Raw genomic sequence first — 7,908 nt, 5'->3', positions numbered from 1 at the left:
AAAAATATTCACTGGTTTTCAAGATATTAGGCTTTACTTTTGTTTTACTTTTTGGGATCTTTCCTGTTACTAGCGACTTTATTTGGAAGCAATAATTTGGCAGCCTTAAAGTGCGGCAGACGTTGCGCGCAAAGCAGCGTATACCACCACGTGTTAACGATGGTTTTAGTCTTAGATTTAAAAATCGTTAGATCTCCGCTGACGTCACAAATTCTAAGGGGGCATTCCAATGCATTAGCCCCTTAGAATCCGAAAACTGCAAGTTTGAAATTCCATATCTTCGAATTAAAGCATTTTTCGATGTTGTGAGTGCCCAAACCGGTATTTGCAGGCCATGGCCATCAATTTGGCTATCTCAACTCAAAACTAATGTTAAGGTGGGAGTGTCCCTTTAAATAAAAAACTTGCGAGTTAAATGAAAGAAAATTTTAGCAGCTTTGATCAAAACTTTAAAGACATGTTGTAGGCTAGGTCATGTTGTAGTTGACTTTGCTTCTGGTGGGAAGACTGAAGAGCCCTAAATTTGAAGTTCAAGTTATTATTATTCGCTTCAAGATCATCTCAAAGTTAAAGACGGAAATGACACAGCGGCAAAAATGAAAACCCTCGAAAAGAAACTGTTGAAATGAACATGCATTTCAGAAAAAAACATAAAGGCTCACCTTTATCGTTATTCTATTTCAATTTGCAAATTCTCCACCTACCACCTAAATTTGAAATGCTTGAGCTGAACGGATATCATGAGAAAGCAAGTCAAAGTGAGAAAGAAAGAGCCTGAGCAACGCACATCAGTCTGGGGCATATATTAAGGTGTTCAGCGACTATGACAGCAGGTGACTGTCCACGTATGCAGCAAATCAAGTGCAGCGTTTCTAAGCGTTTCTGTCAAATATCTTCAGCATCGTCCAAATTGAATAATATTTTTCGGAGCAGCTGCGGTACATCCGTCGAGGTAATGAGCTTCCAATTTGCTTCCATATTTCCCTATAACTCCCAAATAAAAACATTTTGACCACATCCCCCCCCCTCAGTAACCTTGCCTCCACTGACGGATTTAAAAAAAAAAATTAGTATCGTTGCGTAGCGTAATAATCCTAGTTAAAATGGGGGGAGGGGGTAATCACTCACGCATGGGCTTATAATGTCCTCAGTGGTCAAATTAACGTTTAATTCAGCTGTTATTGCCACAAATTGCGAGCAAGCCCTATTTTTAGGCCACCGCTGTCCCGAGGTCAACGCTTACTGGTCGACCAACAGATAAACTCGTCGTTTGAGGTCAATACTTTCGGACAATTTAAAGGACACAATGTATTTACAAGTTACAACTCACACCGATTGTGGTTCAACAATAACAAACCTCCCCTACCGTGCACCCTGACCCCGTAAGGCCGTAACTGCGTCTTAGTACGGTATATAATATTGTGAGCTGGAATATGAGCCAATGGCCTGCTCAATACGCCGTAACATATCACCGACAATCTGCATTTGAACGCTGCAAGCCCGGTGGGTAGCCCGCCGGTCTCGGCAACCGACGCCTCGTGCGGTACCTGTGGTGCGGAACAATGCATCGCCCGTCCAAACCCACCGTAAGCGTAACTCACGCTGAATAGTTCGCACACGAATTGCGATGCATCGGTGTCTTCATATTTTATCCATTCGCGTATCACAATGCACCACAGCAACCGATGCTATTGCGAAGTAAAATGCATAAAACCGTGCGAGTCTAATCGGAGACACAACCGACATATGCAATTGTGAAGGAAGGCAACACAACTATCTGCCAGATTTGGTGATACGCAGATACGCCAAAATATGGTGCAAGACAGCACCATAGCATTCCAAGTTCGAGCATATCGCTGAGAAGCAGCGGTTTGTAAGGACTATGGGGTCCCAAAACTGTAGTGCCCCTGTGAGCAGCCATTAACACAGACACAAACACAAAGCACGCATTAAATACTTAAGTATCTCTCCCACTTTTCCCTAGTGCATACACAACTGCTCCAAACCCATTCGAAGCCATAAACTACCTTGGAAGTTGGAAACCCGAGCTAAGACGGTCGCGGTATCACTGGACGAGCCGCGCAGAGGCAGTATCACGATCATCGCACGAGGAGCAGCAGCGCTGCTGCGAGCGTGATACCACCGGCAGAGCTGCCGTGATACCACCGGCAGAGCTCCCCAGGACAGAGTGCGACATCAACAACAACCGTGACTTTGGATAATGCCCTGACACAGCGGCCATAACATACACAAACACAACAAATGCCCGGCTTTGACGCCCTGAGTGTTCCTCTAGCGTTCCATTCAGGGCAGTGCACCCTAACTTCTCCCGGTTATAGCCTCTTGGTGGCCTACAGCCTGGCAAATACTCTCGTCACGGGTAGAACAGTGTTACGTCTTCGGACGGACGTCAGTCGTAAAAGACGTGAAGCACATTACTGAGCTGACGTCACGGGTGTTGACGTCACACGTCATAGAACAGACTGGCCAGCGGGTAGCGTATCACGAACGCCAAACAGCTGCACATCACCTGCGGGCAAAACAAACAGACTTATGCAGGATATTGATTTATGATACATGCTCGATAGCCGTGTACAGAACAGCGTTATGATAGAGGACTGCCGATATGCCGTAGGTAGCATCCTGTTGAACATGGAAGCTGCTTTATAACATCATTAAAAATGAACAGCACACATTCCATGAACGACCCTGATTGCGTCAAGTTGGCAATGTTACAGTCAGAACCTCACGTTCTCCAACAACCTGTCTCATCCCATTCACATCAACTGAAAGCCTTCACCATTCTAATGACACACAGCGGCTCGACCTGACGGCAATCTCTCCCCCACGCACCTGTATTGCCAGCAGCGCCTGTGTGACGCGCCGCTCGTGCAGCGGCCCGGCCAGCTTCAGCAGCAGGTTGATGATGGTCAGGTTGTTGCAGGTGGTCATGCCGCCGCTCTCCGTCAGGTGGACCACGCCCACGGCGTGGCCCAGCCGCAGGGCCAGCCGGCCCGGCCAGCGCAGCGAGGACATCCGGAACGTGGAGGTGGACATGTGCAGACGGTCCGTCTTGCGGTCGTACCTGGGGGAGGGGAGGGCGAGAGGTGTCACTTGTCAGGGGAGTGGGAAAAATGACGCTGTAAACCCGATGTAACTAGAGAGTGATCGCAATGAAATTTTCACACCTTGATGACGTTTTGTGAGCTGGATATAAGACAAACTAATTAATATGAGACAGCTTCTCCAGGGCTGCCTATATTATCACATAGCAGACTGTGACACACTTCGGGGAGAAGTTCTTTGCAACACTGCAACCGTGCACGAAGTGGAATGAACGAGCACCCGCCTTCACTAACCTGGGCAGCCGGTGACGCGGACACGGCACGAAGTGGAACAGCTGCGGCACAGAGTACACAAAGTTGGCGATCTGCGGCAGGAAGAACAACAGCATCGTCTTGCTGAAGTGGCCCAGGATGCCTATGACGGCGAACGTCATGCCGGCGAAGTAGCAGTAGGTGTCGCCGACGAACGCAGCCGACGGGTACCTGCCGGGGAGAAACGAAACCGACGTCTTCTCTGGGCATTCACACCATCTGACTGAGCGGCAGCAATATCCGATGACACAAATGTATGGCATAGTAAAGCAGTAAAGCAAATTGAAACTTTTCAACGATGATAACATTGAATGCACCTTCACCACCAGTATATATGTGGTAGAGTAGTCCTATCTCCCTCACCAGTTGTGATAGAGCAGCGCCAGGCTGACACCAATAAACGGCAGCAGCAGGTACAGTGAGAACAGGTGCGTGTCGCGCAGCGGTCCGCCCAGCTCGGCCACGTTGTGTGCCAGCAGCGAGGCGGCTATCACCACCGACTGGCCCACCTCCAGACCGTTCACCCCGGCCAGGATGTTGATGGCGTTCGTACAGAACACGGCCAGCATGCCCATGTACACGTAGTACAGCGGACCTGACGGCGGGACCAGAGACAGGACGTCACTCACGGCAAACGGCGAAATGGTGGACGTGTGGTCCGGGGACAAACAGTTACCGATAGTTTGGGTAGTGTTGCGACAAAAACTGAGAATGACAACTTGCAATTATGTGGCAGTAAAGACCGATTGTCTATATTTGTACGAAATAATCAACAATTGGTGTTGGAACACTGTATGTACTGTGAGAAACGGCGGAGGACTGCATGTTAGTAGTAGTCGGGAACAGCGCCCTCTAGTCTGGCTTACAGTCCATTGCCACCAGACATCGCCCCTGAACTGTAAAGCCCCGGAACTCCTCCATAGTCCTGCAGCAGTAGTCGGTGATCGGTTTCAGCTTTCGGGAAACTAGGCAGCAGCAGCAGAAGCAATAGCGAATGTAGTGGTCGACGACCAGTGCATGAGACGACCAGTAGCTAAGTCTCAACATCCCATTCCCGCCTCGCCTTCTTCCATTTAACATGACACTGACACCCCTCCAGTGTCATTCACACCGTAACCCCATCCCGTCTCACCCAGATTCAGGCTGTATCCGACCAGGAAGCGCAGCGGCTTGGGCACGATGATGGTGGTGCCGTTGTAGGTGACGAAGTACACCATCAGCAGCGGCAGTGAGGCCACAGTGGGCAGCAGCAGCTTGTGGCGCCACTTGAGCTCCAGCACGTCATCGGCGAAGCCGAGCAGCAGCATACAGCAGATGGAGAGCGCGCCGCCAGCAGCTCCACGAACTGTGCGCGTGAGGGGCGAGCAACACAAAAATGACGGTAAATGGGATTATAAAAGTGAAGAAATGTCCTAAAACGTTGTCATTCTCAACTTCATGGTGAGTCTACAAATGCCAAGAATGATGGGCATAAGAATGTATAATTCTAGTGCTGTGTTCTGTAGCATTCTGATATCTGGGTATGTCTATAAAATGCAGGTGAAGAGGACGGATAATCTCACGGCACTCAAAAGCTAATATTAATGAGCATGACTAATATTGGCTGTAGAAAGTATGTTTGAAACACAAATAAGCTTCTAAGAGATAAACCTGAGGTGCAATTTATAATAACAAATTATCACATAACTCAGGAAAATATGCTAAGATAATGACATGTAAGAAGGTAGGCACTAAAAACAGTTGACTGAAGAGATGGACACATGAAATTGCTGAGATTTCAATTAGCATTCAGAGTGTCCACAGGTCAATGGTCATTGCACTGGCCTCTAACAGACAAGGACAATTTACAGGCATGGACCATGCACAATGATTACATGCAGAACACAATACATCCTAATAATTATTAAAAATCACAAAACTTTCACACATTCTCTGATCGAAATGGTTAACTTAAACCCACTATGGATAAGAAGAGGTAAATGGTAAACATACTGCATTGAAGAAAGAACAAGAAATACAGAAATAACATTGTCAACTCTGAGTGTAGCAATATGGAATGTCATGTGCATTAAAAGTTGTGATTCATGCATAGCGGCAACAGAAAATCAGGCAGATGAGCTGGTTACACCCTTACACAATTAGTACAGCTGAAGTTATAAATTCTACTGCTCAGCTACATCCCATTCAGCTGTTATGTTATTTCACTCCCTGAATCATGCTGGCTCAAGTTCTGAAACAGCTGAAGCAGATAAACATCAACACAAATAAACATCACATAATCTCAGGCAACACCCAGTTATCATGCAAAAGGTATGCACAGAACTTACTGCACCAGAACTAGCAGCAAGAACATAGGGGCTACAACCACCACCGCTAGCAGAAGTATTATTCTCCTGCAGGACAGAGCAGGTTAGCAGGTTAGCTGACATGGAAGTGATTAATGCATGTGCAAAAATTATATGAACATTTGAGTTGTGCCATAATATGAACTCACTACTAGCAATTACTGAACAGAAAATGTATATTAGAGAAAGACCAATCAATGAAATTCAATAGTAGGTAAAACTGATAACTGAACAGTGAACACCACGATATCTATTGGTTAAATAAGATAGATAACTATCTAAATGACACATAATGTCATACCTTTTCATGGGGAAACCCCTCTTGATTGAAGACAATATATGTTCCAAATGGGACTGGGATGAATATGAAGACAACAGGTAGATGCAGCCACAAACAATTCCCATTGCTTCAGGACTGCAAAGAGACACATCAGTGTTCTAAAATTGGATAATGGTTGGGTGTGCCGATGAAGAAAAAATCCTAGGATGAGAAAAAGAAAGTAAATAGCTGAAGTATTTTTGCAAAATGGTGCAATGCCAATTTTTATGCCAACTGATAAACCAGGATTTCATGTCAGGATCTTGACAGGGTGTGGAGCAAAAGGATGTGGGTGCATCAACTGTCAAGTGACATGTGAACTGACTGTTGGGAATACATGAAACGCTTTTCAGAGATAAAGTGAAGTCGGTCATTCATATTTTAGAAATGAAAGTATTTTCCCCATTAGGTGTGATTTGCCACCAAAAAGTCTGAAAAATGGAACACTGAGACACATTTTTATCAACAAATAGCATATAACAAGCAGCAATGACCAATGATCATCAGAATTTGTAGGAACAGTCTGAGCAGCTAATATCATGTCTTGTTAACTCCCTGAGGTGTATGCTACTGAATGAATGATTATTGTTTAAGTGCATCAAAACAATGCATCATTTATCTATTGATGATGGGGAGAAGGATGGTTGGGTGGGACTTCTTAAAATAAGTTCAATAATTCCTGTAGCAAAAAGCATAAAAAATGTAGACACAGCAATTTTTCATCAGCATAGCACAATGCACATTCAATAATAATGTAAGCGAACCTTATTCACACAAGAATTGGTTAGGTACCTACTAAATAACATCCTCAAATAATTAACTGCCTAAAATACATTTCAGTTTCAAGCAAACTGAATCAAAATGCAGATTTAGAAATGCTTAACACACCAGTCCACAATACAACACTTACATTTTCTTAGACTCCTTCTTGCTCATGTCTATCCCACAGAGATTTGCTTTGATAAAAAGATGACCCATCTTCGGCACAGCTCGAATGGTCGCAATGAATCCACAAAACGAAAGCATCAAGTTTATCAGAAGTTGAATCGTCCAATCCATCTTGAGTTTATGCTGGAGCAGTCTGAAACAATCATAAAAAGATGTTTCAGGTAAGTAGGTAATTCAAAAGAAACACCAACCTCAACCTAAGCGTTCTGTGACAAGTTCAGCAGCATTGAGTTCAAGTCAAAGTTTGCTTTCAAAGGTCTTCAAGGTCAAGGATTCAGACAAAAGGAAAAGTATCATTTAATTGCAAAGGATAAATTTATGATGGTTCAAAAATAAAATCAAAATGTTTCACCATCAATTCGCCAACACGAAAAAAATTTGAATTGGAATTGAAATGACTAGACTTGAACTGGGACCAGTTTGAGTTACACTACATGGTTTAAATTTTTGGGTTTACAACAGTCTCCTGGGAATTAAATGGAGCGGTTTCAAATAAGACTATCCGAAATTAAGTTTTCTACAACTTCTTACAACTTCAGCGACAAATCATAGGTAATTAATAAAACTTACATATAAATTCGCACACGCACGACGTGAATATTCGAAATCGTAAAAGCTGCGCAGTGTTTGCATTCATATAATGCTACCAAATATGGTACCAAATTCTATAGATAATAAAGCTTTTATGTATACGTGCATCAAAAGTTGCATTTTTATTTATTGTGATACTAGTAACAATAGGACTTACTCGGTGTGCCACATAAGTGAGAAGTGACCTTAATTTTCGTCTGGTCGTTTTCTAAATGCTCTTTACTCTCTATGTTTTCTCTCCTAAAAGACCATCAGGAATGACCCTGTCCCGCAGCTATGAGTTGGTAGAGTTTAACTTCCGGTTGTAAGAGCCCGGGTTCGAGTCTCG

General features: G+C 44.4%; 1 pseudogene; it reads right to left on the bottom strand.

Moving 5' to 3' along the window:
- Nucleotides 1-2,137: 2,137 nt before the first annotated feature.
- Nucleotides 2,138-7,669, bottom strand: LOC122377025 (annotated as a pseudogene).
- Between the last annotated feature and the right edge of the window lie 239 nt (nucleotides 7,670-7,908).

This window comes from Amphibalanus amphitrite, unplaced genomic scaffold (assembly GCF_019059575.1).
Source record: "Amphibalanus amphitrite isolate SeventyFive unplaced genomic scaffold, NRLGWU_Aamphi_draft 002462F_arrow, whole genome shotgun sequence".
Taxonomy (NCBI): Eukaryota; Metazoa; Arthropoda; class Thecostraca; order Balanomorpha; family Balanidae; genus Amphibalanus; species Amphibalanus amphitrite.
This window is presented reverse-complemented; position numbering and strand designations above follow the sequence as displayed.